Genomic DNA, 9585 nt, shown 5'->3' with positions numbered 1-9585 from the left:
GGAGATATCTATCTTGTCACAATTAAGAACCGAGTTGATGTGTCATCTTGCCTAACTCAACTATCATGCAAACCACTCAACCGTTGTGTGTGGCAACGGCTTAGCTTAAACCCCACCAGTTAGTCTGATAGCCATCAGGAGAGCTGAGAGCAATTGGTGATCAAGGAGAAGGGATAAGATCGTGGTGATTTATGCCCCGGTGAAACCTCGGTGATAGGTCAATGACCCCTTGGTGGATTCCATGTTGGCTAGTCAGGTCTAGCTAAGGTGGGTAATAGCTTTGTTGGGATCTGCACCGACACTAAGGTGATCGTGTTGTGGTACCCCACTTGTGGGTAAAGTAGTACACCTCTGCAGAGTTAAAACCTATTTGAATAGCCATGCCCACGGTACTGGACGAGTTACGGTTTGGTCACATAACTAGTTTCTGGGATGGATGGTTTCTATGGTGTGAGTTGTTTTTGGAAGGTGTCCGGCAGTTGTGCTATGAGCTACGACGGATGAGGAGTCCGGTAGCATTTAAAACTTGGATCCTTTGTGTAGGATCAACCCCACTCATTACTCGGTTACTAAAGAATTGCTTTGAGAAAACCCTTTTCAAAAATAAACCCTTGCATGTGTAAAATCTAGCTTTGCTGCAAATAAACCTCAGCCTTATCCTTAATTTATCCTGTGCATATCTGTGTTATCCCCCTCTGTGGATGGAGTTAGACTTGTTGAGTACTTTTGTACTCACTCGATATATATTTGTGATTTTGCTTTAGAGGAAGATCCAGACTTCGTTGTTGAAGACGTCGAGTAGAGGTTGCGTCCGCACCCAACTTTGCCTGTGGTGTTGGCCCTCTGCAAAATACTTCTGCTAGCGCGTTACTCTGAGCCCGAGCTGGACCCCGCCTGGGTCGTAGTCAGGTGTATCACCGTAGGTATTTTACTGCTTATCATCGTCTGTATCGAGTGTCCGCCTCCACGGAGATTTGTACAGTGACTGAACTATCTGTTGAATAAATGTGTTATCAGCCTCTTGGGACTGATATTTATATCACATTTAGTCTCTACTTATGTGGGGATGCTTCAGGTGGTATCAGAGCCGTAGTTGGCTGTAGGATGTGACTATTAGGATTGGAAAAGCCCTTTTGACCAAGATAAAGGATTTACAAGCCTTCTTGCTTCCCCTGCCCTTTAGCAAAAACTGATTTGCCCCCGGTTCTTTCTAGATGGCCGAAGAATGATGGATCAACAGCCACTGGCTGGAAGAGCCCGGTTTTCCGAGACTATTATTTGCTTGCATGGACCGTCTCGGCATTTATGAGCGCCCGAAGTACACCACCAGGGAGTACGAGGATCATGGGACCCTCCGGCGTGAGATGATCATCTACGTTGGGAGGAGCAGCCGATTCCCTGACATCCAGCCATGGAATATGACTGCCATGGGTTTTCGTCATAAGGACACTTATCAAGTGGCAGCCCGAAAGGCTCTGCGTTACCTATGTCAGATCTACGAGAGACACATCGGCCTTACTCCAATGAGATTCTTTCCGCCTGTCAAGAAGAACCGCCCGGTTTGGTTGGCTCCGGTAAGGACTTTGCAAGGACATGGACAGCGAGAGAATGACCCCACTATACTCCACATGTCGGCCTATCTTCTCACCCTGGATGAACTCTATGATGAGCAGCAGATTCACAGAGCTGAGGACGCAGAGGTCATGGTGAGGAGACTTCAAGTGAAGTTGGCCACCGCCGAAGCACGAGCAGCTACCGCCCAGAGCAATGAGGCCACAACCATTGAGGCTTTCAAGAAAGCCGAAGAACGACACTCCCAGTAATTGAAGGAAGCCCATCTTATGGGTCGTGTTCGTAGGCGAATGCAGGCCTTTGAGGATGAGGAGCCCTCGCGCCTAGAAGGAATTCCGGATGCCCAAGGATCTGGCTAGAGAAAGAGTCATGCCGCCTCAGTAGCACCGCCACCTACAGAAGCCTCCCGTGAGACCCCTGATCCAGAAGTTGCCGAAGAAGAAGAGACACTGCCACTGACCCAACCCAGACCAAGAGTGGATGTGCATTCTCTCCTATTGCCTATAGGTGGAGAACCCACTCAAGCCAGCGACCCAACATAAGTGTCGGTCGACTATCGAGGGATGAAGCCGTGTGGTCCAAAGTTAGATTTGTACCCCCTCTTTTGAAGAGTATGTACCCAGTCGTGTAGTACGTGTTTTGGCCTTGCGCAAGTGTTGTACCCCTCCCCGTGTCAGAAATAAAAATGTTTGTCCTTGTTGTTTGTTAGTCTGTGTGCTTGTCGGCATGAGGTGGATTCTGCTTTTTCGAAAATGCGAAGTAGAAAACTTAAACATCATTTAAATCCAAATCAAAGTCTCATAAAGGTCCACTCAATCTACAGATGTTGCCTACACGTACCACACGGACAAAGAGAGCACAAGAGTGAACACTCGTCTCTAATGGATGGTGTGTGCTACAAGTGAGAGGTGGAGCTCTATTTATAGTGCTTCAAGGTCGGTTCATAGCTTGGCGTCAGTTGCAAGCAAGTAAGGCGGTTGTGCTTAACTTCCACGCCAAGGGGGAGCACCAGAGGCTGACAGGTGGGGCCGGCCGGCCTCCCCTAGGCCGGCCGGCCTGGGAGTGGCTCCGATCCTGCACCGCCTTCTTGTTGACGCTCCTGATTCCCTCCTGAAGTCGGTGGCAGTTGCTTGGCTTCAACGCAGACAGTTAGGGGTCGGCCGGCCTCACCTAGGTCGACCGTCCTGGCTTTGGCTCGCCTCGGCCATCCGTTGTTCTGTCATGTTGGTCACGTGTTGTACATTCGCTCTCAAGTCAGTTTGGATCTTGGTTGAGTGGTTTGTCACTGAATGTGGACCCAAATGGACTTGGTATATGCCTTTCGGTCTTTACTCGTAGCACTTGTGTAGAGCACTTGATATTTGCTTGGTCTTGTGTTCAGGACCATCTCTGAGGAGTTGCACGATGAAATTGCACAGGGGCAGGGCGGCCTGCCTGAGATTTCTCCCGTTTCGGCCCAATTTCGTATGTTTCGTTCCTGAAATCACAAGTGCACCAAAACTCGTGGAACTTATTAATGTTAGTGAAAATTGATATATTATGGTCCTGAGAGCAAGAAATCTGAAGGAATATTGGCGGTAGAAATCACTGAAAACGACCGTCAACAGAGCCGCCCCGCTGTCATCGCCGTAGACCCATCTCACCCACTCGTATTCCAAGAAGACACCGTCACCGCCACAGGTCACTGCGTCCCACATGCAACATACACGGAACTTAGCCGCCGCCCCAGGAACCTTGGTGTCTATGTCCGCTGTAGCCACCGTTGTAGCAAGCATCGCCGCAGCTTCGGGCTTCTTCTCCCTCACATAGCCGCAATGGAGCACTGCCGCCGCCCAGGGCCGGCCCTGAGTTTTTGGAGGCCCGAGGCAAAACTAAAATCCGGGGCCCTTTATACATACATGATGTTGGTAGTACTATATGTAAATGCATATATAATGTTACTATTACTAATAAATAATTAATTGTGTATGCAAAAGCAATATCCATATGAAATAGTTCAGACATATTAAATTACCTTAAAAATTCCTTGCAACATTCCTCGATGCAAAGTCATTGACGATGGTATCAATATCAATCTTATCTAACATTCGCTTCTCAATGCATAATATTGCCAAACCATTTAACCTCTCTTGAGACATTGTAGATCTCAAATAGTTCTTCAACAATTTTAATTTTGAGAAGCTTCTTCGATTTTGCGTTTCCTGTCAGTATGCGTGTGGCTCACCGGCACACCGCCGATCGTCGATTCGTTGCCGCTCCAGGCAGATGGAAGTCACGCCGTCACGGAGATCGCAGGCCGCAGCGCGAGCACGTTGCATAGTCGTGTCCGCTTGCCAATCCGCCGTCCACGACTCCGCGTCGCCGCCGCAGACGAGAGAGATGAAGAGTCACTTGTTCGTATGGCTTCCAGAGGAAGCTAGTTCGAGCTCCAATCCTTGCGAACACTAGGACTTGCAGGACACAGCCCGGCAACGTTTCAACACTGGGCCAACAATTTTAGAACTGGACCAACTAATTAGTCTAATATACCTAGTGTTTGACTACCTGGGGTGGTGCCCTACCGAATTTGGGGCCCAGGGCGGCCACCCCGCTTGCCCGCCTCCAGGGCCGGACCTGCCGCCGCCGCATCCTTGGCCAACGCCGCCCATATCTAAGCGAATTCGAGGTCGTGAGGAAGATGAAAAGACTCCGCCGCTGCCATCCTAGCCTCGGCGTGGGCTTTTGGCCGTGAGCTCTCTGTTAGTAGAGAGGAGGACGCAGAGGAGGGGCGAAGTGATTGTGGCGGCGACGTAGGCTCCGCCCGTGCCGCCCGAGAAGGGCGACACAGGGGAGACGAAGCATCGCGGGTGTAGCAGGAACCTTTTCTGGCAAGGTTAGAACACGACGGGTCGATGGGCCAGTCCAGCTATGGGGAAGGAAGTGACGCGGATCATCGGATTCAGGTCGGATAGCTCTCAACTGCCGCCCGTGATTAGCGTGATTCTCAGGCAACTAATCATTGTCAATTTGTCATCTACCTTCTTTGTTCACATGTTTTTCTGGGTCACTTTGTTTGGTTCGAAATAAAGGTTAGCGTGCTAGCCGGTACCTGTAGTGGCAAAGGCGCAAAGGGTTAGTTAAGGTGAACGGGATCACGGCCCGCGGGGGTGGCAAAACCCCTGCAGCCTGCAGCCCACATCGTGGTGATGTTACTTCGCCAGGAACTAATTACATACTCATAACCACTCTCCTCGGGATACCCCTTGGAGAACCCAATGGTAAAACACCGACATTGCTTAACCATTGCTTTTGCGGGGGAGATTCGGATCTTGTTGACCATGGCGTATAATATCATCAACTCATCATTCCACATTGGTCGTGGATCATCTCTTGGAAAGAGAGTGATAGCCACCCACTTGTGCATTAAACGAAGAGTCGGATTTTGAATGTCATTGCACCGAGATGCAAACTTGCCATGAACAACTTGACAGGAAATCAAACCCCAAAACTCATGTCGATCAAAACCGCGGCAAACTTTTTCAAGGGAAACTGGCAAGCGCGCACTAAAACCAAGGAGGTGGCTGAAATTTCTCCAATTAAAATAACGTTCAACTCCAAAAAGTCAGAAAAAAACACCATCGTCCACCTCCCGAAGAGTGCAAAGAAACTGAATGGTGAGGAGACGAGAACCATTCTCCTCAATGGGCACAAAACCATCCCATCCAATCGCATGCCAAACACGAGCAAAGTCAACATCCATTCCTGTTTTCTCAAGAAGGTCCGGATCGAAGGCTTTGGCATGACCAAAGCTTCGATTCTTGATCATGGCATAGGCTTGACGCTCTGCAGCTCTGCAGCTTGCTCCTCGAACTGTTCTTCTTGTTCGTCTTGCTCGTAGCCATCGTGGTTGGTGTTGGTGCAGGTTCGGAGGAATGAAGAAAGCTTGACTCACCCCGTGAATGGGATGAGCCTAACCCCGTCATCCTCATGAGAGCTCTGGAAATCTTATGTCCTGCACCTCTCATGCTTGCAACAAGAACGAACAAGAACAAACGAGAACAACTCGATTCGGGTTACGTTAGTGAAATGAAAATGAAACTCTTACCCAAAAGTTGTTCGTCCAAGTGTGTGAATAATCTTGCAGCAAAGAAATAAGAGAGAGTGTGTTCTTGCAATCAAACTTGAGCCAAAATCCAAAGAAAACCCGAGCAAGAATGTGTGAGAGGGAGTGAGAGTGAAGAGAGTGAGCATGAGAGCTCCTCACCCCTCTCTCGGCCTCTATTTGAAGAGAACCTTGCGTGTGCACCCGAGGAGAGGCAGGCCACAACGGTCAGGTGACCGTTTGAAAAAGTGGGGCCCAGGAGCCGTTGGCCCTGAGTCGGCCGACCTGTGGGGTCGTCCGGCCCCAGGGTGGGCCTCCTGGTTCCCCCCTTTGGCCAGGTGATTCCTCAATGGTTATAAACTTTGAAAATATGGTGCACGGCCAAAAGTTTGCTCGAAAAGATGTCCAAATTATTTTTCCCAAAGGATTTTAAAACTCAGAAATTATTTTTGGTATTTTTGCAAAAAGGGAAAATTGCTATAAAAATTCCAGCATGCAGGAAATGAATTTGAAACTTTCAAACATGCAGTGGGAAATTCAAATGAGGTGCAAAGAAAAATTTGAAAAGGCGAAGAAAGAAAATATGAGATAAATTCCAATTTACCTTTGGCAAGGGCGCGTCGTTTATAGTCCGACGTGCACGACTCTTCTCCATCGTTCTTACCATTCGTCGGCTCGTCCTGGAGAACTGGACGAGGCCGAACTCTCGACCTTCCGCCACACCTTCTTTGCCTTCTTCCCTCTTTTAGGTGCGGAGGGTCGGGAATCTGGCTGGAGTTCTGGTGCACCCCAGAGTGCTTGCCCTTCACTGTCTTGTTATATCATGAAGCGCTGCTCTTCCCTTTTCTTGAACCTGAAAAACATGTCCTCCCTTCCGACACGGAAATGAATTTCTCCCTTTCCGACATCGATCCTTGCCTTGGCGGACCTTAGGAAAGGTCGCCCAAGTACGAGGTCGACTCCGAGGTCGCCCTCCATATCCATTACCACAAAGTCGGCAAGGACAAAGGAGTCTCGTACTCGTATGAAGACGTGTCCGGCTATCCCTTCGGGATCCTAAATGGTCAAATCCGCAAGCTGTACGCACATAGTTGATGGGGAAAGAGCAGGATAATCGAGTGCTTCATATATTACCTTGGTCATTATATTAACGCTTGCCGCCAGATCGCAAAAGCATCGCTCAAAAGTGTTTGATGTAGATCGAGTAGCTGATCATGGGGACCCCTGGATCCTCCTGCACTGCTGCCACCATGCTATCCCAAACATCGTTTCTGGGGGGATTGCACCTGCCTGCATGGTTATTGCGTGGTGGCTTCCGGGACGAGTTACCCTGCCCGGTAGACACCATGCTGACATTTTCTACGGGAATCTCGGGTTGCCCCGGGATCTTCCCGCTCTCAACAGAAGGTAAAGCGGCAGCAATTTGTGCAAGCTGGGTTTCAATCATTTTATTGAAACTTAACTGATTTTTTAGCGTTGAAGACAAAGTTTCAAGCTTAACATTTAAACTTTCCAGGGATTTATCATTGGCCAAAAGCTTTTTATTTATATTTTCATTGATTTTAACTTGGCCAAGGACAAGATCTCTTAAGGGAGGTTGGTTTGAATTGAAATTTGAATTGAAAGAAGGATTGTAGTTGTTACCTCCCTGAAATGGTGGACGTGGCTGGTTCCACCCCTGGCCTCCTTGTTGTGGACAATACCCGTTGTTGTTGTTGAGGTATGTGCAGTCTTCACTGGTTTCGGGGCAGTCGTTCCCCAAATGTCCATCGTTGCCGCAGACTTCGCACGTGAAGTGCGAACCCATGTCGTATACGGGAGCATGGATTTGCTTGCTCCCTTCCTCCATCTTTTTGATTAGGAGGTCCAGCTTTGCGGCAATCATATCTATCTCCTTGACGGTATGCATGCCCTTCGTGCGGGGTTGGAGTCGTTCATCGCTCCACCGCTGATTGGAGACCATCTTCTCGATCAATTCTTTGGTTTTGGCTATGGTTAGATCGAGAAAGGCTCCTCCAGCAGCAGCATCAATGTTGGCTCGAGATGTCGTTGTGAGCCCGTTGTAGAAGCTTTGAAGGACGAGCCACTCGTCCATGCCATGATGAGGACAGGCCAGGATGTATTCCTGCAGCCTCTCCCAAGCTTTTGGGATGGATTCCATCCTCGTCTGCTGGAAACTTGATATTCTTCCGCGCAGGGCATTTGTTTTGACCAGCGGGAAGAATTTTGCGAGGAACGCCTTGGGGCATTTTGGCCTAGGTGTCGATGTCTTTTTCCATGTAGAACCACTGTTTCGCCTTCCCCAGAAGGGAAAAGGGAAACAGACGAAGCTTGATCACATCGGCGGCGACACCCCGTATAACAACTGCGTCGCAGAGCTCTAGAAAATTTTGGAAATGAGCATTTGCGTCCTCGTTCGGCTTGCCACAGAATGGGCTAGCCTGCACCATGTTGATGAGGCTTGATTTCAGCTCAAAGTTCACGTCCCCGACGTTGATGTTGGGGCCAGTGGCCACATTGTCGGTAGAGGGGACGGAGAACTTGCGGAGAGTCTTCTCAGCCATAGCCTCAAGAACGAGTGGTGCTTCCGAAATGGGTTCATGTGCCGGGAGGATGGCGAGAGGAGGAACGACGCGAGGTCGTGCCCTTCTCACGAGCCTCTCTGGATTGTCTGTGTAGTTTTCTGGCAGGGAGAAACCAGTCATACACTACCCCTGTATTCTTTCAAATCAAAAAATAAAAGAAGACATAAAGTGACATTAGCCTGAAAGAGTAAAGACTATATCCTGAGTACAAAGCCTAGATTAATATCAACACAATATCTTTGTTCACGTGCCGTACCCGGCAATGGCGCCAGAAATGCTTGTTGGCATTTCTTAAGTCGATACCAGGTTTGCGATGACCTTGGTAACAACCTCAGAATTGCCTGTTGGCGGTCCTTAGTGCAATCACTAGAAATGAGGGCGCTGAACCCATCCTAGCAACTGCACCCAAGGGGTGTCACTCTCGTGGTATAATCAATACGATTACAGATGGATCCGCAAGCACATGGATATACTGTTGTAGCATTTCACCCGAAGAGTAAGGGTATCGTCATTTATTTGTGTCCCAAAGGATGGCAGCGGCAAAGGTATTGTACTTAATATTAATCATGACATTGTGCCCCAAGCAATAGGCAATACTCTAACAGGGGTAAGTCCAAGTAAAGAATAAGCAAGGGAAATGCGACACAACACACATCCACACTCCAAGAGGAAGGAATAAAAGAGAGAAATGACAAAACAAAGGAACTACTCTATCCTACGTTAAATCAGCTGGAGCTTAGGCTAGGTTAGGTGTCCTAGTGCTTCTATCCAAAGCTGGGGTTATGTTAAGACATGGCTAGGGCTACAGGTGCCAGGACAATGGGATAGCGGGGAGAAGGTCCCGTACCAGAGTACATCCAGTCCCGTTACCTCTTTGCATGAACTCCTACACCAAACCCGAACGTCGGGGAGTAAGCTAAACGCAACACAACTGTCACCACCTGCCGTCTACCCCAATCACACCGTGGCGCACGGTCATATCCGAAAGGATCCCGCATACCTGAGCACCACGCTCATGTATGAAGTCACTACTCTAGCGTCCCCGGGTCTCCCACCCTTCGGATGGACAAGTAAAACACTAGAGCAAGCCCGAAAGCACAACGAACCTCTATCCGTACCCGGATCATCTGGCCTAACCAAGACATTTGCATAACTTATGAACGAAATAAGCATGGATTGATAAACTATCAAGATAGTAAAGCAACCATGGCACAACTCTATATTATGAATAGAAGTCTGACAAGATGAATACAAAGCCATACCGGGAGCCGAGGATCGCTCAACGACTCGGAGGACAACTTGCTTCGCTAAAGAGAACTAGCCTAGCTCCACTACCTAGCTAAGAGA

At 48.9% G+C, this 9585-nt stretch overlaps 1 non-coding gene across 1 annotated transcript; it reads left to right on the top strand.

The window, feature by feature from the left end:
• The first annotated feature begins 7746 nt into the window (after window positions 1-7746).
• LOC120701619 lies at window positions 7747-7855 on the top strand. The gene has a single exon (XR_005686184.1). It is a non-coding gene; the product is annotated as a small nucleolar RNA R71 (small nucleolar RNA).
• Window positions 7856-9585: the final 1730 nt, after the last annotated feature.

Source organism: Panicum virgatum, chromosome 3K, assembly GCF_016808335.1.
Source record: "Panicum virgatum strain AP13 chromosome 3K, P.virgatum_v5, whole genome shotgun sequence".
Taxonomy (NCBI): Eukaryota; Viridiplantae; Streptophyta; class Magnoliopsida; order Poales; family Poaceae; genus Panicum; species Panicum virgatum.
This window is presented reverse-complemented; position numbering and strand designations above follow the sequence as displayed.